Raw genomic sequence first — 25,155 nt, 5'->3', positions numbered from 1 at the left:
TTGTAACTGCCATCCCAGGGGGAATTTTTCTTCCCTTTCTCAAGTTGAGCGTTTCTCCTCTTCAGTTATCAAAACATCAAACCTTTGATCCCATCAGACAAATCCAGCTTAATTACCTCAGTGGGCCCAGGCGTGGAAATCAAATAACTCCCCGGGCCTGGAACACACCAAGTCCTCCCAGCCCCCAGGATTATGGACAGCCCCAGAGCCAGGAACAAAACCTGGTGTCCTGCCTGCTGCCAGAAGGGGCGGGGCAGGCAGGAACAGGGCTGGGGGGTGGGGGTGGTACCTGTCACTTCTTTAAGGAGCACCTATATGGAGATGAGACAGTACAGGCTGCTTTCTAAATAACTATTTCACTGACTTAAGAAAGACACAAAAGAGAGAAGGAAAAAAAAGTTCAAAAGTTACAGGCAGCCCAATACAGTGACAAAAGGTAGAAACGTAGAAGCTGAGGTGTAGCTTTCACCCCTTCTGATGACAAGCCATCTTTGAAAATTATAATTGGCAAAAGCATTGGAAAGCAGGTATTGTTTTCAAAGTTTGTTAGAGTAGAAACAGACATTATTTTAGAAGGGCTGCTTGGTTTTTCCATAAAAATTCAGGATATGTATACTTTGGGCCAAAACATTACATTTTTATTTTTTTTTTACATTTGAAAAGTAGATATGAGCTAATACGCAATTTGTTTTAAAATGTTATAACATAAAGCACACACTTGGATGCTAGTTTCAGAAATGTTTGTGGAAATAGTAAAATAAAAAAAAAGCAGAAAATAGGGAAATGGTTAACGAAATCTAAATTAAGGGATTGTCTGCTGCCATTAATTAAACCTAAACTAAAGGGCTATCTGCTACCTTTGTGAAGTGTACATCATAGTCCCTGACATGAGAAAGATGACTGTGTCCTACTATTAATAAAACAACAGTTTGAGGGAAAACATAAAATATATGCAGTACTCCATAAATTAACTCAGAGATAAGACCCTCAGAAGTGTCTCATATATGATATTAAAATGCAGCTATGAATCCATGCAATTAAACTCGTCCATATGTGTTTATTTGTTCATATTAAATATGTGCTAGCTTGGATACCAAAGTGTTTCTCAGGTTCATCTCTGTGGTCAGTTACAGGCTTGAGGAGTGGGTGGAGGAGGTCTAAAGGAGAAGAGAACAAAGGCGATGTAAAGTTCCTCTCTTTGTTCCCCTATATGCATCTTTATCATGCAATAATGCATTCGCTTTCCACTCTGATAAAGTCTTTAACAGTCCGCTTCATCGCCTCTGTGAACAGATGCTTGCTGCAGTCATCCTCATACGTGTCCATCCAGGACACATAGCTGACTCTCTGCTCATCTCTCATAGCCTCTCTGCAAACCTCCAAGGGTTCAACAGCCTTTTCTCAGCTCAACCCAACTCGCTCGACAAGAAAGCTCCTCTGCTTTCCTCAGAGGTCCTGGGTTCTTTGTCCACAGCCTCCTCCTTACAGAAGACAATAGGACATAGATCAAAACCCTTCCAGAACAGAGACAGGAGCAGGACTTGAGACAGGCCAAGATGCCTTGATTCATAAGCCATGCTTGGACACAGTTATCTCAGACAATCCCCAACCTGTGCTTTCCTTGGAAAATACCCACCAGGAGTTGGTTGCTTCTGTTTTTGGAACTCTGCCTGGGAATTTCTAACCCATTCCCTGCCTTGCCTTGGGGCAAGTGTGTACCGCACAGGTTTGGAGTGTCTGATTGGTGAGACTTCCCTGGGCCCTGTGGCTCGCTCCTCACCAGGCCAATGGCTTCACAAGTTGCAGTTTTAAAGCATCTCAGTCTGAGGTGAATGGCTTATCATCCTGCAACCACGCCTCTTCCAGAGCAATGAGGTTCTCTGCTGGGCCTCCCCCAAACACAGACTGCTTCCCTACCTCCCTGCTCCAACTCTTGCCCTGATACTCAGGGCCTTGGGGACAGAACCCCAGCTCCTCCACTCTGCTTCCAGGCCTCTCGCCATGCCTCCCCTGCCTGGGTCTCCATCCTACCTGTGACAGCTGTGTGCAGTGGCAGTACCAAGAACAGGTGGACCTGGCCTCCTCCTGGGGGTTGTTCCTGCCCAATGTCCTCTCCCCTCTTCCCCCTCCCTGCCCCAACTACGGCATCTTCACGAGGGCCCTAACCTACCTGTCCTTGAGGGCTCAGCTTACATGTCATCACCCCTAAAAGCCTTCTCCAGGCTCTGGAGTGGATTAGAGGTCTTCATCTGTCCCCAAGCCCTCTGTCACCTTGTCAGTCTCCAGTACAAGACAGTGAGTGCCATAAGCATCACATGCCAATTGCCTCTGCTTGTCACCCCCAAATAGCCCAATCACCCCCATACAGCCCAGCCACCCCCATACAGTCTGCCCCCCCATACAGCCTGGCTACTGTGTCCGGTACACCTTTGCTGACAATGTGAATGAATGAGCAAATGAAAGAAAGAATGAGAGATAGGGCTGGGAAGGTGGCTCAGTGGTACAGTGTTTGCCTTGCATGCATGAGGCCCTGGGTTCGATTCCTCAGCACCACATAGCACAAAAAGCTAGAAGTAGAGCTCAAGTGGTAGAGCCCTAGCCTTGAGCTGAAGAGCTGAGGGATAGTGCCCAGGCCCAGAGTTCAGGACCAATGACCAACCTAAAAAAGAGAAAGTGAGAGATAAAACTCATGCTTCAAGTCACCCACACAGATCAGAAGCAACTCAGAGCACAGACCTGCAAAGGCACCTTCACCAAGCCAGACACTAGACTAAAGTAAGATGTACTACCACCAGGAGCACTGATCCAAGTGCTGCCCTCCCTGCCCAACATTGCCACCTTCTGACCTTTTCCCAGGGGTAATCCTTGAGTTGTCACTTCAGATTCTCTCGGCATTCTCAGGGCCTTCTGCAACCAGAAAACTACAGTCCTCACACTCTACCTCATTCTCTCTCCTCCTATTCACACTAAAACTGGATGCACCAGAACACAGGCTTATCTGAAATCAGCTCCTGCTTAGTCCCAGCGACACCAATGATTCCCACCACGCCCCTGCCTTGCTCATTGGGTGCCTGGAATTCCTTCTAATGAGAACAAACAGTAAGAAACCAGGAAAGAGAGCGAACAGGGCAAACAATGCCAAAATGCAGTGCACCTGTGAATGAAAGTGGAAAATACGACCTGGAAAAATTATCTCGAGGTAAGTCAGGCTGAGAGAGGCAAAGGATGCCTCTCCTCTGTGGAAGTTAGATCTAAATTACAAACATACATGAAACCATTTACAGGGTCCTAGGTAAATATACACAAACATGTTGACTGAAGTATGGTCTGCCCAGAGGGCTATGCAGGGGTATAACTCCTTCAAACAACTAATGTACAGTTTAACACAATGAATATCAGGAAGCCGAGAGAGGTGTTTCTGGGAGGTGGTGAGGTCAAGGGAAGGGAGGGAGAATTCAGTCATAATACCCAATGTATGTATGTGAAAAGGGAGCCAGGTTACTTGAGGGGATGGGTAGAGCTGAGAGATATGGGGAGAAGAGTAGAAAGGTGGCATGGATCAAGATGCATTGTTCTCATAAACCCATGTGCTGAATTGAAAACTTTTTGTAAAACTACTTAGAGAATTTTTTTAATCACATAAATTTTGATTTAAAAAGATTCCAATCAGGTGCCGGTGGCTCACACCTGTAATCCTAGCTACTCAGGAGGCTGAGATCTGAGGATCAAGGTTCAAAGCCAGCCCGGGAAGGAAAGACTATGAGACTCTTATCTCTGATAAACCACCAGAAAACCAGAAGTGGAGCTATGGCTCAAGTTGTAGAGCACTCGCCTTGAGCTGAAGAGCTGAGGGACAGCGCCTAGGCCCAGAGTTCAATCCCCTTGACAGACAAAAAAAAAAAAAAAAAGATTCCAAAAAGAATCTCACTAAGAGCTGTAGAATGATGGAGGGCAGAGGGGAAAAGTGAAAGGAAGCAAGAGCTCACCCTGATTAAATTACTGACTGTGTGCACGTGTGAAGTACCATGGGGAGATGCCTTTGAACAATTAAAATACACTTTAAAAAATGAGTGACAGGAATGAAGACGGATGCTGTCAAGGGCTGGAGTGGGAGTAGGGAGGAAGAGCAGGAAAGAAGAGTTCATATGGTAAAAATAATTTATGTCTGTGACATACATGTGTGCGAGTGCCAATGAAGAGCTGAAGCTGTTAAGATTGGTTTGGACAGGAGGAGAAGGAGGGTGATTGATAGAAGGGGTGAGGCTGGTCAAGATACATTGTATGCATACATGGACACATCAGAATGAAATCTTCTTGCACAACTAATTGATGTGAATAAAAATGTTAAAATGTTAAAAAAAAAAAAGGTAATGACCCCATTGGTAGTGTATTCATGAAGCTCATTGTCAAGGAGAATCAGAGACAAGTAAATAGAAACAAGTTAGAAAAACAAAAGTGTACATGAGACAGCAAAAAGAGGAGAACTTAATCTGCAGGGAAATTTAAGCTGGCTGGGGGAATAATTGACACAATATAGACTTCTAGGAAAGAAAAGCAGGGAGGGTCCTGAGCAGTCTAGAACAGGGAGAGTTGAGAGGGCATGAAATGCACCGAGCCACCACCGCTGGCCAGAAATTCCACTCCTGGCATTTATTCAATAGATCACAAACAAGGTTACAGTAAAGCCACCAGCACAAACATGTTCATTACAGTAAAGCCACCAGCACAAACATGTTCATTACAGCACTTTTCACCATAGCCAAGATGTGGAAGCAGCTTAGAGACCCCTCAGTGAATGAATGGATCAAGAAAATGTGATATACACACACACAAAAATGGAAGTTTTACTCATCTATCAGAAGGAATGATATTGCACCTTTCTTATGGAAATGGAAAGACTCGGAAAAATTATATTAAGTGAAATATGGCCTTTATTTTTAAGTACAAGTGTTCCTACCAACACATTTCAAGACAGTGAACTGTCTTTTGAGGTCCTCTTCTTTTGAGATAGCATAGATAGTGACTCCAGGTCTACAAAATTACTAGGATTCCAATGATCACAATTATCCTGTGGAGAAATTTGCCTAGAAGACTAATTTACTTCCACGTTGAGATTGACTTTTAAAGGAATGCTTCATAAGTATGATATTTGCCTCTTGAACATGCTGACCTTTTATGTGTTTGATTTCCTAACACTAAACCTTTTGTATGTGTCTGTGGATGTGTGGGTATAAATTACTAAATCATAAAGAGATGTTTAAAACTAAATGAGAAATCAGCTAAATCTTCACTAGTAACTTTTTCATATATAATAATCCATTTGTTTTTCTTTCTCCTAAATGCAGCACCTGCTTTAAGGCAGAGTCCAGACAGACTGAGTTATTTTGTTCTATGCTAGACTCAAGTGTGTTGGCAGTGTGAATAGAGATGGCCACATGGGCTGCACAGCCCTGCTGATTACTTTCCTTCCCAAGGCAGAAAAGGAATTTCTACATTCGATGTGCAGTAAGAACAGGTCTTGCAGAGATTATCCTGACACTCAAGATCCAGCAGGAACAAAAACACATCTTGTTAAACATTTTGAACTTCATAAACTTAGCTATGAATTCTAGAACATTCAGTCCAACACAGGATTCCACTCAATACAACACAATAGTACAAATGACTTGATATCAAAAGGAAGCTTTACTAACGGTCTTTCTGGCCAACTGAAAACAGAGGGCACCCAGAAGGAGAAAGCTTCACAGCTAAAACGTAATCATGGAGTTCTGATGCCTCTTATAGTAACATACTATGATTTTAAGGGCTCAGTATGTTTCCAGAAGGTTTCAGGAGATGTAAATACGGGTTGAATATTTCTTACCTGAATCTCGGGTTAGAGACGTTCGACCTCCATCACTCAATAACCAAGCCCAAACCCTGAATAGCCCAAGCCCTACTGGGGTGAGGATGCTGGCTAGAAGGGGATGTTGGACACTAAGGTACCCCGATACTGAGGAAGCACAACTGGCCCATTTGAGACACATTCTCCTGAACAGTCATTACTTCTGGGCTTAGACCCAGGCCTTTCTCAGCTTAGAAAGTAGCTCTCATGTTAGTGAGCATACTTTGGCACCATCTAGTAGAATAGCAAGCTGGAGATCAACCCTGGAGAATGCCACTCTTCCTCCTGCCTCCACTAGCAACAACTCAGCTCTCTCCCTCTCTGAAATGGATGGTGCTCATGACGCCAAGTCTGAATGTGACACAGAAACAAATCCCTTCCACCACAGTGCAGAGTGAGATGACATAAGGACTACTTGTGTGGGCAACCCTCACACTTCTCGAGCCTTGGTTTTCTTACCTGTAAAACAGGAAGAGCAGCTTCTGGAGGCTGGGAGTTTTGATGTCAAGAAGAAATGTAGGGAAGAACACCATAAATTATAAAAGAAAACTGAGAGGCAAAGCATCATGATTATTTATAAGGACCCAAGGGTTGTCCCACAATGTATTTTTCCACATTTCAATTCTTCTTTGGGACACCTCATCTCCCCTCCTAAATGCCTCTCTTTGCTGGGATACAGCCTCCCCTGCTGGTCTTTAAATTAGCACACACCCCCTCCCACTGCCTCCTGAGAATTTCAATTCCTTTAATCCAATGAAATTAGAAGTGCAGGCCATCATCTTCAAAGAATAAGAATAAAATTTGGGGACCAAAATTATACCCATTGGGATTGCTTCTGTAGAAATACTTTGGAATTCCTTTTCATGCCCTATTAAATAATTAAAATGTTTCTTTTCTGCATTCAATGTTAGTTATTTAAACCCTACTCCTAAGCTCCATTAGCAACTCCTTATTAGCACAAAACTTCCTATGTCACTTGGATTAGTTTTATAGATTTTTGCATAGACGGAATGCACACAGATAAATGCAAGTGCGTGGCTATGGATAATATGCTACAATCCTAGGAAACAGGTTAAACCTAATCTGACATGATTAATTTTACTCCATTTAATAGCTTATTAGCATAACCAATGCCCTCCATTTGTGGTTGGGGGAGCTATTCGTACATCAGAATCATTTTGGTGGATGCTGGCCGCTTGCAATGGTCCCCCACCCTCCACTTCTGTCTGACCATGGGTGCTCAATGATAGTGATTTGATATGTCATAAAAAGACAGAAAACAGAGCCACAAAATATTAAGTCTGGAAGAAAGTTGGGAATATCCTAAAGGCACAAAGCCCACGCAATACACTTAGAGATCTCAGCCATTGCCTTCAATCTTGCTCCCAAGCCCCACTCACTGGGAAGGTTCAGGTCCAAGGTCTTCCTGGAAGGTGAACCTAGAGAGGAAGGAAGAAGCTAAACATCCAAAACCAAGGAGGGAGGAGGAGGAGAGGAAGGTATTGAGGGAGGGTGTGTGGCTCATGAAGCCCATCCCTGGGTCCAGGTGGAGTAAGGGAACATGGGGCTGGACACACCTGATTCCCTACCATGAGGCCTCAACCCCCACAGGCAGGGTCTTGGAGGCTGAAGTTGGTCTACTGTGGGTGGGAGTTGCTACAACGGAATCTGCAGGCTGAGAAAACTCTAAGCCAAAGGCAGAGGAGGCAAGATAAAGACTGAGATCTCTTGGAGCAGACCTGCCTAGAAGACCACGCCAAAGGAATGACTGAGACATCCCAGCACGGACATGTGCAGGCAGGAAGCTGCCTGGCAACCTGTGCACAGGGGGCGGGGCTGCAGCTGTGCAAAATCCCCAGCAGCCCAGGCCTATTCCTTCTAGAAAGAGGCCCAGGTTCGGCTTCCTACCTGAGGGAACGTGAGGGGCGGGGCCTCTCTCTGCCCCCTGCTGTGTCCTATTCCTGTCCTTGCTGGTTTGTGACTCCAGGGCACCATCCAGTGAGCAGTGCCCCAAATGTTCTTCATTTCAAGTAACATTAGCTTCCCTGTCTCTGCCTTGCAGAGACCCTGGGTTTGTTTTTGTTTGTTTGTTTTTGGTGTTATTTTGTTTCCCAATTACGTTTTCCAAGGAGGCTGTCTGCATGGAAGGTTGATTGACACGGTTGTGGGACTGGAGGGGAGAATTCTGTGTCCATGGCTATGTAGAAGCTATGGTTAGGGCCTAGGGCCAAGAAGGAAACGGGAGCCGGGGACGGGGTGGGGGGGGGATCTGGGAAGGGGGTAAGGAAGGAGGACAGGGGATGCTATGACAACATGGGCCTGGGGTGCTGGAAGCAAAGACTGGGCTGGGATACTGGCTCAGGTGACAGGGCAACCCCAGGGGACTGCTGGCCAGATGCACACTGCACCTTGATCAGAGGAGGCAGGGCTGGGAATGGAAGTTCTAGGATGCTTCTGTTTCATTGAGGAATCTAGGAAGCAAAGTCTGCAAGGGAGTTGGAGCATGGAGGCAAGAGCTAAGGAACATGCGAGGAATGAAGTCAGGGCAGGTTGGAGGAAATAAAGGCTCCACTGGAGAGGGGCTGGTGGGCAAAAAACAGAGGAAGAAAGCTCGGCAGAGACTTGTACAGGCAGGAAACTGTCTTGCAGCTTGTGTGGGGTTAGGTGAGGGGGTGGGGGTGGGCGGTCCCACGGATGTACAAAATCCCCAGCAGCCTGGGCTCACCCCTTCACTGCTGCTTCACAATGCAATGGTGTGGTAGAGCCTGGATTGCCCTGTCCAGGTGCCTTTTTGAAGTCTTCCTGTCTCCTGCTTCTGGAGTATTGTGGGCCCTCCCAGAATCACCTCTGCCTCAGAGCACCACCTGGCTGGAGACCACAGCCTTATAATGCTCCCATTTTGGGAGGCAGGGGTGGGGGAGGTAGGAGAAGAGCCCTGGAAGCTCAGAGGACAGTCTGACATCTCTCACAAGTGCCTGTGCCAGGTGGGGTATGTGCTGTCAGGGCCTGAACTCTGGGCCTGGCGCTGTCCCTCAGCTCTTCAACTCAGGGCTAGCGCTCTACCACTTGAGACATAACACCACTTCTGGCTTTTTCTGCTTTTGTGGTGCTGAGGAATCAAACCCAGGGCCTCATGCATTCAAGGCAAGCACTGTACCACTGAGCCACCTTCCCAGCTTGAGGAGCCCTAAATTTGCTCTCACTCCTACAGGCTTTGGGCATCCATAGGAAAGAGACTCCATGGGGACAAGGCAGCCAGGCTACCCTGGCTTCATGCAGTCAGTTGATTAGCCATAAATACCAGCTACTAATCTCAGAGTACTTCACTGTGTTTGTGCGACTTTGTTCAGCACTTTGTGTGTACTTTCTCATCTAATTCCCTCAATAACTCAATAAGCATCGTTTGTCCACTTTACAGAGAGGCATCTGGAAATTAGGAAGGGATAATGGCATAGATTTCTTGGTTAATCCATAGTACACCTCTTGATTGGCAGACCACTTACCCCTCCATCTCCCTTCATCTTCTTTTTCTACACCCTTCCATCCTCCCACATTCCTCCTCCTCCTGCTCCCCTCTCTCTTTCATTATACAAAGGAGCTCACAGACACAAGGGAAATCAAGACACTGCTGACAACCCAGGGGCTGAATGTCAGACTTTATACCACAGGCTGGAACCTGAATGGACCATTCTTTGATGTACATGTGGGGGAAAAATGATGGTATGCAATTGCTGAAGGTTTATTGGAAAACAAAGTCCAGAAATCACCTGTGGGCTCTCCAGGGTACTTAGCCAATGATAGATTTAATACAAGGGATTATCTAGACCTTAAGATTGATGGCCATGATATATCACTGATGGATTTATTTATTTATTTATTTGAATTGTGAATGTCTGATTCTTCTTTTTTGGAATTCTTGTGTTTCCAAACTATTCTGTAACATGCATATGTTAACTTGATAATCATGGGGAAGGGAAAATGCCCCAACTTGAAGCTTATGCAGAAGCAGACGAAATTGAGTATCCATGAAAGACTGTTCCTAGAAGTGATGATTTCCTGACATCTCCCAGGATCCCTGGGGACACATGAGTGACCAGTGGATGAGAACCAAATCCATCAGCTGGAGCAGGCCTGGGGGCCACCCCCAGACAATACAAGAGGAAATACACTCTTTACCTGACTTATGTAACTGTAACCCTTCCATGTATCACCTTTAAATTAACAATTTTTTAAAAAGGAAATGGTAGTCTAAGGTTGCACTCAAAAGCTTCAATGACAAAAGCTCTGCTTCCAGAACATTCCACCATGCTCATAGTGATTGACTTTCCAATACTTCCAGCCAGTTCCTGAAGCCAGAGGCCATTGTGTGTGTTCTGCTATGTGCTAGTCATCAGTACACTGGTTACTATTATGTATTGACTGAAAGGATCTATGTAACACGCTTTAATAGTTGCATGCCTGGATTTTAAGAAAGGGGCTATTTCATGTGAGAGCAGAGACCACATAGAATCTTCAGGAATAGAGAAGAAGGGGTGTTGGCTTTCTTCCTCCATCTTTATAGCCATTCCCAGCAAATCAGTGCAGAAAATCCTGCCATCCAGATTGAATGGACAGAAGCACCCACTTTGAAAAATAAGTAAAGCAAAAAGAGCTAAGCAGCATAGCTCAAGTGGTAGAGAACCTGCCTACAACTGCAAGGCCCTAAGTTCAAACAATTATACCATACAAAAGCCCACAAGAAACTCACCTATAATGTGAGAATAACAGTAGGTGAACATGGAGAGAGCAGAATTGCCTCCCTGCAAAGTTGTGTTACACATGTGAGGACAGAGCAGACACAGAGCTTGGCCCTTAACAAGACAAATCTTCAAACTGTTCCTGACAGTAATAATGCCAACGTGGTTCAGGAGTTGAGCATCTACCTAGCATGCTCAGGATCCTCGGATCAATCCCAGCACTACCAAAACACAAAAATTGCATAACATCAGTATAGTCCCCCATCATTTGCCAGGTGCTTTATTTAATTTATATTAAAATTGTGTAGCAGCTCCATATGGTAAATATCAATTATTCTCATTTTCCAGCAGAGAAAACTATGGAGGAAGAGCTCAGACACCCACCAAGACTGCATATCAGCAGTGCCTGAAGTAGAAGTCAACACAGGCTAAGCCACTACTTTCTGTTCATGTAGCTGGTAGCAGAGGCAGATGTGAATCAGGGTGAAGTTGAGTAAGCCTATCAGTTCAGAGCCAGTTGTTCCAATAGAGAAACTGACAATAATTGTCATAAAATGACCAGTAATTGTAGCTTGTAATGTGCATAATTCGACAGCGATCAATGAACTAGAATACAAACATAAATAAGCTTTTAAGGAACTCCCAGCTTAGCCGGAAAGGCAGGGCATGCTAATAAATATCTATAAGGCAGAGTGCACAAAGCGACACGTGTGAATAGCACAGTGGGTTCATGGAGAGAGATGAGCTTGAATCAAGATGTCTGGAGCAGATTCAACAGGGATCTAGAGCTGGAAAGACAAGTAGGCCTTCAAATGAGGAAAGCCGATTTCAAGAGACGGATGGCTGGGGCCTGCTAGGTCATCCAGGCAGGAACTGAGAGACAGGGAGGAGAGAATGCTAAGGTGCAGGATGCAGCCAGGGAACGAAGGACTGGAAAGGCCAGCTAGGAACTCAGCTCCAAAGAGAGTTCCTCCAAAGAGGAACCCCTTTGGAACCTGGATGTTGGCAGAGGGCATGCTGGCAGACTCTGAGCTAAGCCACCGGCTGGAACAGGGCCCCAGGGAAGCCAAGGGCCTGTTGAAAGTCAGAAACTGAATTTTGCCACCAGATAGTGCCAAGATGCGTCTACTGATTATAATGAGGCTCTGAAGTACTGGAGGGAGGGTGCACCCGGCCTCTCTGCACAGTGAGTTTCAGAAGGTATTTGGGGAAATGGGATCTGTAGCTCCTTGAGCTGGTAAGAAACCCGCAGTGTGATCAGTGACTTGTGGCAGGGCTTGATGGCAGGATAAACCACAGGCTGCCGGTGTGTGCCCAGTCCACCGGGAAAATCTCCTTGCAGGACGCAGGATGCGCTCAGCCAGCCGTGAGAGATGCGGGTGAGGCAACCACACACTCCTTCCATGAGCACATCCACACTGTGTGTTCCTCTCCTTAACCACGTGCTCCACTCATTCATAAATTCATTCACTCCTTCGCTCCAGCACTCCTCCAGTCACGCTGGCCTCGAGCCAGTCATTTCTTGCTCCATGAACGGTGAGACAGTGTGGTTTAGTGGTTACACACATGGGACTTGAATCAGCTTGATCATTCTACAGACTGACCATCCATTTACTCAGAGCAGCTTACCAGGAGCATGACACACTGTAGCCAGCACAACACCTTATACTACTCATGGGCTATACACGTCCAAACCAGACACTACTGCCTCCACCTGCAGAATGTAGGCTCCTTCCTGAAGGACTCAGAGGTGGCCTGTTGAATGCAGTAGGACTTTAAGTTGGGTAAGGCCATCAGAGCCAGCAGCAGGCTATGTGCGAAGCCCCGGGCCCCAGGAAGCAGAAGCCATAAAAGAAGAACAATAATTGCTTTGTAACTTTCCATGAACGTCTCCACAACAGTTTGGCACCACAGGGACCAAAATCCCTGAGCTTCCTGTCCTCAGAGATGGAGGTCACAGCCAAGGAGAGCTGGCACCTACCTGAATCCACAGAAGCCTAGCTATGTTCACAAGCCTATGGAGTCTACAGCAGCCCCGGTAATGCTAATAACCCACAACTGTAATTCCTTGAAGAAATCGGTATTGGATATTTTTCGCTAACATTTTGGGAAGATGTGTTTGGATGACATGGTTCTAACTACCTGTGCATGTTGTGTGAAAGACGGGCATTTCCCTTGACTTGGGCTTCCTTTGCCTACAATGTCTCTAAGCATTTCAGTGCCATTTGTAAAATGGGAACAGTATTCCTCAAGCTGTAGGCTGTCCTGTGAATCAGATAATGGATTGAAAGGAAAAGGTTGTTGTTGGTATGGACTTAACCATGGACCCTTTTTAGATAATATTGTTATTACTGATACTACTATTAACTAATAACCTCTCTAGCTGCAATGTTCCTTTGAAAGTAGTTCCCATGGTTGAGAACAAAATATTCCAGTAATTATATGGCTCTTTGATATTCTGTGATAAATATATCCTTTGGGAATTGGAAGGCAGGCGGATTGACATAGCTGAGAAGAATTGGTTCCATAATGGTTCTGCTGGTATTAGTTAACATCCTTAAAACTTGTGGCCATTAGAAAATAAGAAAAAAAATAAGTGTACTTAATGTAGTCATAGGCTACCCAATGACATTTTGTGTGTGTGTGTGTGTGTGTGTGTGTGTGTGTGTGTGTGTGTGTGTGTGTGTGTGTGTGTGTGTGTGTGTACTGGTCCTGGGCTTGAACTCAGGGCTTGGGAACTCTCTCTTAGCTTTTCTCCTTCAGAGCTCAAGTTCTACCACTTCAGCCACAGCTCCACATCTTTTTTCCCCTAATTAATTGGAGGTAAGAGTCTTGTGGACCTTCCTACCTGGGTGGCTTTGAACCTTCATTCTCAGAGCTCAGCTTTCTGAATAGCTAAGATTCCAAGTAGGAGCCAAAAATGCCTGCCTGGAACACATGATTTAATCAACAGCAGCCCATAATCTCCTCTCCAGTGTCCTATCCAAGCAAAATGGTAGTTGAGAGTATCAGCTACCACAAAGTTTCCATCCACCCCTATTCCTTACATACCTAGCTTGACACTTGGTTTTCTTGTTACAGGTCCCTGTCCTGTCATGATAGTGTCACAAGTTTGTAGGCCATAAGGGGCCATACTGTGTTACTCAGGGCTGCAAGGCAAGCAGGTGGAAAGCCATGGAGGGCAGAGCAAGGACCACTCTAAGTCAGAATCATGGTACCCATCCAGGTACATGCCCTTGGGCAGAGAAAACTATGTTCCAATTTCCTAGTCTCAGTTTTCTCAGTTTTTGCTCGCTGTTTTCACCCTGAGTACTGAGCCTGGCTCAAGCCCAGGCAGTCTCCAGAGTGAAGGAGATATTGCTCTAGCAGAGAGGAAGGAGGGCAGAGAAGTCTCGTGACAGGAGCTGTCTGGTTTGCAGGGGTGTTCAAATGAGTTGCCTACAAATGGGAAAATGACTCCTTCTAGTTTGTGCTGTTCAGTGGTGCAGCTGGAGGTTTCCAGGGAGGGGACTCGTGGTCAAGCCCATTATTCTGTGGCCAGGAGCCTGCCCCATGCTGTCATTTGAGGGTAGTTGTACATGGACCACATAATCAAGCTGGCTCATGCCTTATCTTTGTAGTTTTGTTCTCCAGGAGGGCTGAGCCCCATCTGAGCCCAGCCATGCTCCAGCCCTTCACTTGCAGGACCTGGTCCAAAACACTGCCTGCCCTTTGATAAGCCTTCAGGTCATTTGGACACAGTAGGCAGCAAAACACATAAGACAATGTGGTCTAATAGGCAGAGCAGCTTCGAGGAGCCAAGAGAATATTGAATACCTGCAAACAAAAGTTCTGGAGAGGACAGGTTCTCTCTTTTGGTGTATTCTCTGCCATCATCGCCAGCTCAGCTTTCTTAAAGAAGTACCATTTGCTCCCACCAGAAAAGAGACCAGATAGCAATTCTAACATCCTGAGACCTTTAAAGAGACTTCTCAGTTCCTCAATGACCAACCAACCCCTCCCCCACCCAACCCCACATTTGATCCAGATTTTAGCTGGATTAGATCCTCCCTGTTGAGAGTCCACTTCAGGGACACTTGGGATCTGCCTGCTGCCTGCCAAGCCTGATACCTGGCCCAAAAACCTGATCCAGCCATGCTGGTCAGTGTCCTATGCTACTTTCCACCCAACACATTCACCTGCCAATAGCTACCTGACTCACCTCTCATACCGTGGACCCCATCATGGCTGAGTGATGATGGATTCCACAGGCCTCACCTGACTCAGGCTCCCTGAGAACCCTGGATCATTCACGCGTCTCTCTTGGAAGCTGATTCTTTGAGGAGTACCACTGGGTCTCATTCAGCATCTGTCATCACTCAGCATCTAGAGATGCTCTTGGTACACATCAACAGCCAGTAAATACTTCCTGTGAATCAGCTACTAAACACACACTTAGAATCTTTCTTACAAATAAGATGTGTTGTGACACCAGTGACTACATACTTCTTTTTTTTTTTTGTCGGTCCTAGGGCTTGGACTCTGACTTGGGTGCTGTCCCTGCGCTCTTCAGCTCAAGGCAAGCGCTCTACCACTTGAGCCACAGCAGCACTTCCAGTTTTCTAGTGGTGTATTGAAGATAAGAGTCTCACAGACTCTCCTGCCCGAGCTGGCTTTGAACTGTGATCCTCAGATCTCAGCCTCCTGAGTAGCAAGGATTATAGGTGTGAGCCGCCAACGCCCGATATTTCTTTGTCCTTAAGTTCTGTGTTTCACCTGCCATGATTTGCAGTGCATGATTTACAGAACTGTATTTTTTTGTGTGCTTTGAACCTCTAACTGCTTAAATTTTTTTTAAATGCAGCTTCTGTCCAGACACAGAGGTGAATGTCTGTAATTCCAACCATTGAGAGGCCTTTAGGTAGGAAGATGTGGTCAGAGATCAGTCTGGACACAAATGTGACACCCTGTCAAAAATAAAGCAAGCAACGGATGGAGGTGGGCTTCAGTGATAAAGTGTCTGCCTCTCAAGCAGGAGGTCAGGTTTAAACCCCAGTAACCATTCTCCCCAAAATACACTTCTAATATTCTAGAGGGAAAAACAGTAGGCTGAACTAATCTGACAAAGTTCAGAAAGAAAAAGAATATAGGATGAAGCAGGGTAAATGGAAATTAAGAGTATTGGTAAATTCAACAATACCAATAATTACAATAAATGTGAATGGGTCAAATCCCCCTTTGAAAACGTAACGTTGTGCTGATTGGTTATTAAAATTTTACAAAACAAAAAAATCCAGCTATATTTTGTTGATGAGGATTGCCCTTAAAACAAAATGACAAGGGGGGCTTGCAAACAGACAGATGGAAAAAGAGAAACCAACAAATGCTTCCATTAAAGAGGTGAAGAAAAATACATATCAGACAGCAAAGAATCCAAGTCAGAAATATTAAATAGGACAAGAAGGGATTTCAATATTATTAAATATTACACTCCATCAAGAAGAATATTCACACATCCAGTAACAAAACTCCCAACGACATAAAACAAAACCTGTTGGAGGCGCAAAGGAAGAACTAATAAACCCACAATCATAATAGAATATTTTTAACACATTCCTCTCGGATCAAATGTCACATCAAGTAAATGAAAAATAAGTAGAAATGTAGAAAAACGAACCACTAACGTGTATTGCCAATTGGGTACTGGGAGCCTTTTCAGACTTCTCTGACAGAAGAAACAAAATTGACCATGGAGAATATGTCAAATAAAATAATGATATATCCACAAAGGCAGAAAACTCTCCATAGCAATCTTTTAAAGTAAGAACTTAAAAGCAGACTAACAGTGTACACATCAAAATGAAAAATGATCCCTTGACCGCTTTCTTGATTTAAACAACCTAAACATTCTATATATAAATAAAATGAAAGAAATATGTAATAAATCCTTAATGATAAAACCAGAGAGGTATAGTAAAAAGAAAAGAAATATCTCTTACTATAGCTGTGTTTATTAGGGAGCAAAGATTCCAAAAGATGAATGGGGGTTTTAACTGAAAATACCAAAATTAAAATAAAATTAGTTAAACTCACCAATTTAAAAGCCTAGATATCGCACATAGGAAATCAACAAAACTAAGGGTATAGTCAATAAGTCCTAAGTATATTGTGTGAAATTATAAAATAGCTCAACAACTTGTCACAAAATCTAAAATGAGAAGAAAAGAAGATAGACACAAGCAATTTCTTGAAAGTAGACATTACATAAAGTTACAGGATCAGAGGATGGTTTCTAAATAATATATGCTTATTGCCAATAAATTGTGACAGCTTACACCATGAATAATTAACAAAAAGAATAGCAATTGCAAAATTAATTCAGAAAGGGAAAGAAATATCCCAAAGAATTAGAAAATACTATAAATTTATCTCTCAAAAAAGTATTTGTCCTTCCTCACAAATAAAATAATTTGCTCTTTGGAAGATAGTGTTATGTGTGAGCGTAAACATATGTAAGTGGTCCATAATAAAATGCACAAAAAAAAATCTTACCACTAAATACTTAGGAAACCCGTATAGAAAAGCAAAACAGCCAAAGATTTAAAGAGATGCACATTAAAGGATTTATCTGTGGTCTATAACCATATAAAAATGTTTAGTACTACTAGTCATTAAATAAATGAAAATGAGTCTTCAAGGCAACACTCCCGTGCCTGAAGTTGGAGATAGACAGAAACAACTGCTGACAAGGTCCACTCGAGAGCACCTGAAATGTGCACACATGCTCCTGTGATGAACATGTAAACTGTGACACACTTTCAAAGTCAACTTGGCAATCAAGGTAAGTGTTCCCTTACCACACAACTTCGCATTCTGACACTTGGGTATTTGCCCAAGAGAAATGAAAACATATGTGCACACAAAAACAAGAATGAAAATATTTATGATAGCTTTCTTCTTAAAAACCTGGGACTGGCAACATCCCAACTGTCCACCCATGGGTGAATAAACAAAATATACTGTATCCACCCTGTGAAATAATATTCAACAATGAAAAGAAATGTAGTACTGATGCAGGCAACAGCTTTGCGCAATTTCCAAAATATACTAAGCCATAAATGCCTGATACAAAAGATAGATCACTTAAGATTTCATTTATATGATTCTTTTTAATGTCAACCGAAGTTGTAGTGAATGAAATTAGAGTGGTCAAGGGGAATGGGAAGGTCTGGGAGAATCAGCGACAGAGGGACAGATAAAAACAAAACATGTAGGAGTGAAAGAAGTATTTTTTAAAATTATATTGATTGTGATGTATTTGAAGACTCACCAAACCCAACAGCTAAAATGGGTTTAATGTAGGGCTACATTCTTTTTAATGATGGTTATGAAGAGGCAATTTCTCTGTTTTATTAACTATACCATATTAAAGAGCAAGATGTGAACATCCTGAGCCATTTTATGAGGTCAACATAGGAGGCTGCATCCAAAATAACTGCAGAAGGTAACTGCACAGTCTTACATCTATAGACCGATGTCACTCCCAAACTTTCATGCGACTGTTGTGCATGTGCTAGTGGGAGAGCCACATGTGGGTAAATGGAGATTGATGATCCAAGGTGAAAGAATGCAGGCAGTAACGGCTTTACCTCAGTGATCCCCACCCAATAAAAAAGCATCATGAGACCATGGTTGCTCTTATTTACACTACAAATAATAAATGAGATACAGAACCAAATGGGCCCAAATGGACTATGGAAACATTAGTCAAAAGTGTGTGTGTTTTTTCCCTACCACAGTTTTCACCAAAGTAAAAGTCAAATGTAAGAGTCAGAGAAATCTTCGAAACAAACCTAGCAAATTATAATATCAACAGTATTTAAAAGCTCTTTCAAATGGATAAGAAGAGCATGAATTTCCATTTAAAAGGGGCTGAGTTAATGAATATTTTCTCCAATAATAGGAAAGAGGAACAATCTGACCACATGCTGGCCAACAAGGGATGCCACCATCCATCTTCCTCTTGTTTCCCACTTGTTTTAAATTGACATCCATTAGTTGTGTAAGGGGGCTGCATTTTGACACGTCATTTAGGTATGGAGTGTTCCTGGATCAGACACATCCCCTCTGTCCTCTCCCTCATCCCCTCACTCCCTCTCACATACCTGGCTTTATTATTATTTTATTTCACCCACATCTTGGGTGAAAGTATTGTCTGCGGAAATTTTTTTAGTAAAAAACAAATGTAACAAATCCTTGAGACCAAATCTTATTCCTTCGATATGTTGTTCACAAATGAAGGACACATAATCTCATGTTCAAATCATGTCCTCGCCACCTCCCTCGAATTTCTCTTGTGTTTTGCTAGGCATTGCTCATTCACTCACTCTGCCTTCCAAAAGCAACCCTGGCATGCCTGGGAAGGCAGGCAGGCAGGTGTGCCCTACTTCCTGACCACAGATTCCTCAAGTATGGAATAACTTAATCTCACTTCACTCTGCACCCACCCAGTTCTTTGAACACAACAGGTGTTTGCCAGATCTGCATTAGAACTTTCATTCTTTAAAAACTTAATAGATAAGTAGTAACTACACATATTTACAGGACACAGTGTCATGTCTCAAATAAATATACACTATTAGAACTTTCATTCTTTAAAACCTTAATTGATAAGTAGTAACTACACATATTTACAGGGCCCAGTGTCATGTCTCAAATATATATACACTGTGGAGTGAGCAAACCAGGCTAATTAACATACCTATCCCCTCATGGTTCACTGTTTCTCTTGATACCTTTCATGATGGGTAGAGCAGAACAGCCATACATGTAGCTCTGAATGAGTGGTTGTTTTTGTCATTGTTTTTTTAGCAAGATAATTGTTAACAAGGCTGTACAAACTCCTTCCAACACATATGCACACAGTGGTTTCATCAGTTCAAACTGGAAATTCAAACCAGGTCAGTCGAATTGGGACAACAAGTCACTCAGATTAGTGTTGGACCAGCGTGCCCCAGCAAAGTGGCAGGACCGTCAGACTGCTCTCCAGGCTTTAGCTTTAGGGTTCTATAAGGAAATGGCAGCTGTTCGGCAAGTGTCATGTGGTACGAAGTGTCGGTGCTATAGAGCCAAACCTTTTCAATCTAGACTCTGTCACTTATTACCTTTGTGAGTATGGAAGAATTGCTGTGCTTCTTGACAGCTTGTTTTTGATGTTTGTTTTTAGTGGTTGACAATACAAATCTTTTAAGTCTCTAAGGAATTTTTAACAATAACCTCCAAATAACTGATATCTATGCAAAAGCATAGAATAGAATACACCTCTGTCATATGCCAAAATATTAATTGAGATAGATCAGACACTGAATCATACATAGTAGCTGAAATTATACAACTCATAGAAAAATAAAAAAATAAGAAAATACATCTAAAAATTTGGAATAACATACAGAAAGCACTAAGCAAATAAAATGGACCTTCTTATGCCCCCTCCAGAATTAACCAGACATTTTATTTTATTTTACTGAAAAATGCCTGAGATAGACCATTTAAAAGAGGAAGGACAAATTATGTGTCTCGGTTCCAGAGGTTTCACTGTGTGGTTGGCCGACTCCAGCACCGTGGGCCTCCATGAGGCCACAGGGAGCAGCCTGCCCCACCGCAGACTTGCTCCCCTCATGGCTGCCAGGAAGCAAAGAGAGGAAGAAAGGGAATGAGGATCAGACGTAACCTTCAAATGCATGCCCTACTTCCACCTGCCAGGCCCCATCTCCTAACATTCCCACCAGCACCGCCAGCTGGAGACCATGTCTTCAATGTACAAACTGATCAGAGTCATTTCAGATTCAAGCTCCCTGGGCTCTGGAACCTCAGCGTTAATGAGAAGAGCTGGTTAAGAGTTCACATACAAAGAGGCGTCCTGTGGCCTAAATATGTACAGCAATTGTACATATCAAATAGACTAAAAACTTGGAAAATAAATAAATCTTGAAAAGAAAAATAGGGATACCAAAGTAATTATAAAAATCTTCTGCTTGTCAGATGACACCATTAACAAATGAAGATCCAAGCCATGGGCTAGATGAAAACCAAAATGCACAGGTATAATTCTCCAAATCACTAATCGAAACTGGAAAAATTAGAGGTGAATATCTATTTTCCCATGCCCAGGAACAAAGGAGCAACCAGCAGGTATCTCACACTAGCCATGCAACCAACGTTCCCGATGAAACACATGAGGAGGTACCTCAGGGTGCCCATGACAATAATACAGTTTGCAAACCTGACACTCGCACAGAACAGGAGGATGGGGAGCAAATAGAACCTTCACCCACTGCTGCTAGAAATGGACAATAGTGCACAACTTCTCGAAGCAATGAGGCCGAATCTTACAAGTCACTCATTCACTGCTTGTGGAGGCCAGCCCAGACTGCTATAGCATAGTCTCACTGATGGCTTGTTTAAACAATAAGCATTTATTTCTCACCCCATTCTGGTGTTTGGGAGGTTCAAGATGAAAGAACCAGTCTAGTCCATGTTTGGTGCAGGCCATTTCCTGGTTTTCCAATGGCCAACTTCTAGCTGTATCCCTGGCTAGAAGAAGGAAAGCGATCACCTCTCTCATGTCTTTTCTTATAAGACTAGTCCTCCTTGTGCATGCTCTCTCCTCATGTCAAAGCATCTCCACCTCCGACTACTGTCACATGGTGGGGGGGAGCGACAGCTTCAGTATATGAATTTGGGGGAGACACAATCATTTGATCAGTGGTACTACCAAATAGCTGAGTGTCTCCACTCCCCAGGTATCTATCCCACAGAAATTTACAAAACAACTTGTCTTTTTTTTTTTTTCCTTCCTGATAGCCAAAGCAAATGGTTTGCTTTAGAAATGTCTATCAACAGAACAGATAAACAGATTATGCTACACACATTCAATAATTTAAGACTTAGCAATAAAAAAGAAGAAGAAAAATTAACTCTGGTGGAACGACAAGATAATAAATCCTCAGGTCATTATAGTGAGTGAAGGCATCCAGAGATAAAAGAGTGGATACAGTGTGGCGCCATGTATTTGATATCTTCGATACGATATCGTCTTCTAGACAAAGAGACTGATGGTGAGAAAAATCAAAACCGTGCTTTGCTAGTGTGGCAGGAGTTAGTAGAATTTGACTGGAAATGTGTGTAAGGAATATTTTGGGGGTCAGAGAGAGATTCACAATTTCAATAGTGGTGTGAGTTACACAGATGTGTTAATTGTAAGTCTTTAATGCCCTACTTCGCAGCATTGGTGAGACACCAAAAAGATTGTGCTTGTAAATTAGTGACGGTCAGGGGTCTGGCTGCAGCACATACTTAATGAATTGCATCACGCTTGGTAGTACAATGTTGATTAAATCAAGACATCAAAAAAGTGCTAGCTCAAGTCATCACAGCTTATTCCCTCTCATATACATGGTAAAGTCAGAGCAGAAGTGCTTCTAAAATCTGGATTTAGCCACCAGTCTAGTCTTCATATTCTCCCTTCTAGTGACCTCCAATTCTAGGCAAAACTCAAGGTAATCAGCCTGTGGGATTGGCTAATCCAGCGGGCCAATTGATTAACCTTGTTTCAGAAAGGATTGTGTGGTTCGAGTCTAAATGCAATCACCAACTGGCTCTTCTTTCTCCTTTGTATCTGGCTAATCGTGTACCCCTGATATTTCCCCACTTTTGCAAGAGTAGAGCACCAGTGAGATTTTAATTAATCCCGTTCTGCCTTCATGTCTAAAATCTAAAAGACATTTTAATGAGAAGTCAGTAGCAGCAAAAAAAAAGAAGTCAATAATAAAAAATAAATAAATAAAAATAAATAGATGCTGGAGCTCATAAGTAGCCTCACAGATGGAAGCACTCAGCTCCATGAAATACAAGATGAATTTATTTGACTAACATAAATAGGGAGAAGATGAGGCACTTCCTCGGAGCTCAGGCTGACTGTGAATGGATGAGTAACGCCGCCACATCAGAACCGGGTCGTAACCTCCCAGGCGCCAACAATGGTCATGCCCGATTTAATGAAAAAACAAATGAAACGCTACATATGACTGCTTACTGCTCCTGTCAAGGGAGGTGTCTGAATATTTTATTCAGTGTGTAGCATTGTATATACGAGAGATAATTAAATGGTGTATGAAGGAAGTCTGTTCTATGAGGTTAGGTTTGAGGAGAGTGAGCACACAGCGGGGCCGAGGAAGAGCCAGTGAGCCTCCTGCCTTCTACAGTGTGGTTGAAATTCTGATGGGTGGCTTCCCATGGGCCTGTCACCATGTGGCTAATCTCACAGTTTGAGATTCAATTGCAGGTATGTGTTGAGCACTGAGAGACACCTACGGGTTGCTGCACACCAGCACCAAGAGACACCTGCATATCAGAGAGAAAGCATGGCAAGGTGGAGCCTCCCTTGTTACCAGTGCTCAGGCAGGCAAATGGAACCAATGAGAGACCTAACGTAAGTCACAGATTAACAACGCCAGGCACCAGAAGGAGAGTATCAAAGTCTAGTGCACTCTCGGACTATCCTCTGCCCTTCTTGGGTAAGATTAAGTGAGCTGTTTCTCCACGGTTAGAGAGATTTAGGTAGGACAGGAAGAAGACACACTAGCTTTGTCAGGGTTTCTCAGCCCTGACGTTCTTTGTCACATGGGGATGGCCCGCCCTGTGCATGAGAGGTATCTACAGCATCTTTGAACATTATGCATGAGATATCAGTAACAACCCCTCCTCAGCCCTGTCACTCAGAATCTCCAGATATTCTTCGATGTTCCCCAGAGGTGAAAATTCCTGTAGCTGAAGACCGGTGAATTCGAAAAGGCTTCTGTAGTCTAGGTCCTCCCATCTACTGGTAGAAGTCTGGTAAGTGATTTCACTCTCTTCCAACACTGAGTCCTCGTCCAGATCCAACTCTGTTATTACTACAGCGATAAACTGAACAAGTAGATTCTGTTTTCCACTTTCTCATGCGTCTCTGATTCTTGACTTTGGCCTCAGTTGTGCGGCAATGAAGCATTCACTTTGCTCATTCCCCTGTTGTTGTTGTTGTTGTTGTTGTTTTGCCATCACGTTTTACTCAACACAAGTCCCAATGAGCCTATTATCTTAGAACGTCTCATGTGGCCAAGACCCAGACCCACAGAACTGTAGCCTGAAAAAACACTACCTGGGTCAACCTGCAAAAGGATGGGAGATTTCTGTTTCTACATTACCGAGAATCAGGCTACCTTGTTATGCAGCATGAGTGTAGCAAAGGTTAAAGAAGAAATTATGCAAATCATCCAGCTATCAAATGACCAACCCCAGTGGGTGCCCTCTTCCCTCCTCCCTTCCACTGCCTTCAAAGATCCGAGTGCCCTTTGGTTTTTCTCGGCCTACACCTATGGTCCAGTGTTATCATAAGATCATTTCCTTCATTGTTGGAAAGATGATTAAAATAGCAATAGAAATCACAACTGGGCTAGCACAAAGAAAGCTGGAAATGAATTCTGTATCTCCTGCAAGACAAATTTCATCTTGGCATAAACTGGTTTGCAAAAACAAGATTCATTGTTACACATGTTTAATCATTTAAGCAGACTCTTTCAAGATGTCTGCATCTCTTTTATCAATTAAAGGTGGTATGTCCACATGGAGTTGAATCAAATCCCTGTAGGACTCACTGGCCAGACCCACAGATAGGCATGGTCCGCCCCTCTTCTCATGACTTTCTGAAGAGCTCTGTGGACCTTGTAGTGAGCGCCTCATTCAGAAAAAGAAACCATTCTCACACTACCATTGGGGCAATTTTACCAGCTCAGGGCCTTTCTTTCCCCCATCAGACAGTCCAAGCTGGTTTTTGAGTGGAAGAGGCTGGAGGATGTGATGGTGGCTTCACTCACACATCAAACCAGTGTGACAACCTTGTATATGATGAGAACCAGGAAGGCTATTGGGATGAAGTGCTGACTCTCACACATTCCACCTTCAGCATCACATGAGTTCATGGGAAACAAGAAGGTGTAAGACAGTATGATAAAGTATTAACACTATACACACTGTAATTCCTGAAGCAACCTGTGAGCAGGTTACTTACTCTACAGGGCGAAAAGGACTTTGTATATATGATCAAGGCAAAGATCTTAAGATTGGAAAATTACATTGAAGCGGTCCAGTGTAATCACAGTGTCCTTATAAAAGGATGCAGGACACAGACACATGACAACAGAAACAGAGGCGGGAACAAGGCAACCACAAGTCAAGGATTACAGGAAGACTCGGAGACGGAAGAAGCCAGGGATGCATCCTGCCTCAGAGCCTGTTGGAGGAATCCACTGTCCTGGCTCCTTGAGTTTAGCCCCAGACAATCTGTGATGGATCTGACCTCCAGAATGGAGAATAAAACTGGATTGTTCAAAGTCAGGGAGTAAGGGGTTATTTGTTATAGCACCAACTGTGGAGAAGAATCCATTGAGAGATGGCTGGCCTGAGTGGAAGAGATAGAGAAGAGAAGAGACAAAGAAGTGATGAGGAGAAATGAGGGGC

The sequence above is a fragment of the Dipodomys merriami genome, unplaced genomic scaffold, assembly GCF_024711535.1.
Source record: "Dipodomys merriami isolate MVZ:Mamm:240054 unplaced genomic scaffold, mDipMer1.0.p SCAF_50, whole genome shotgun sequence".
Classification (NCBI taxonomy): domain Eukaryota; kingdom Metazoa; phylum Chordata; class Mammalia; order Rodentia; family Heteromyidae; genus Dipodomys; species Dipodomys merriami.
This window is presented reverse-complemented; position numbering follows the sequence as displayed.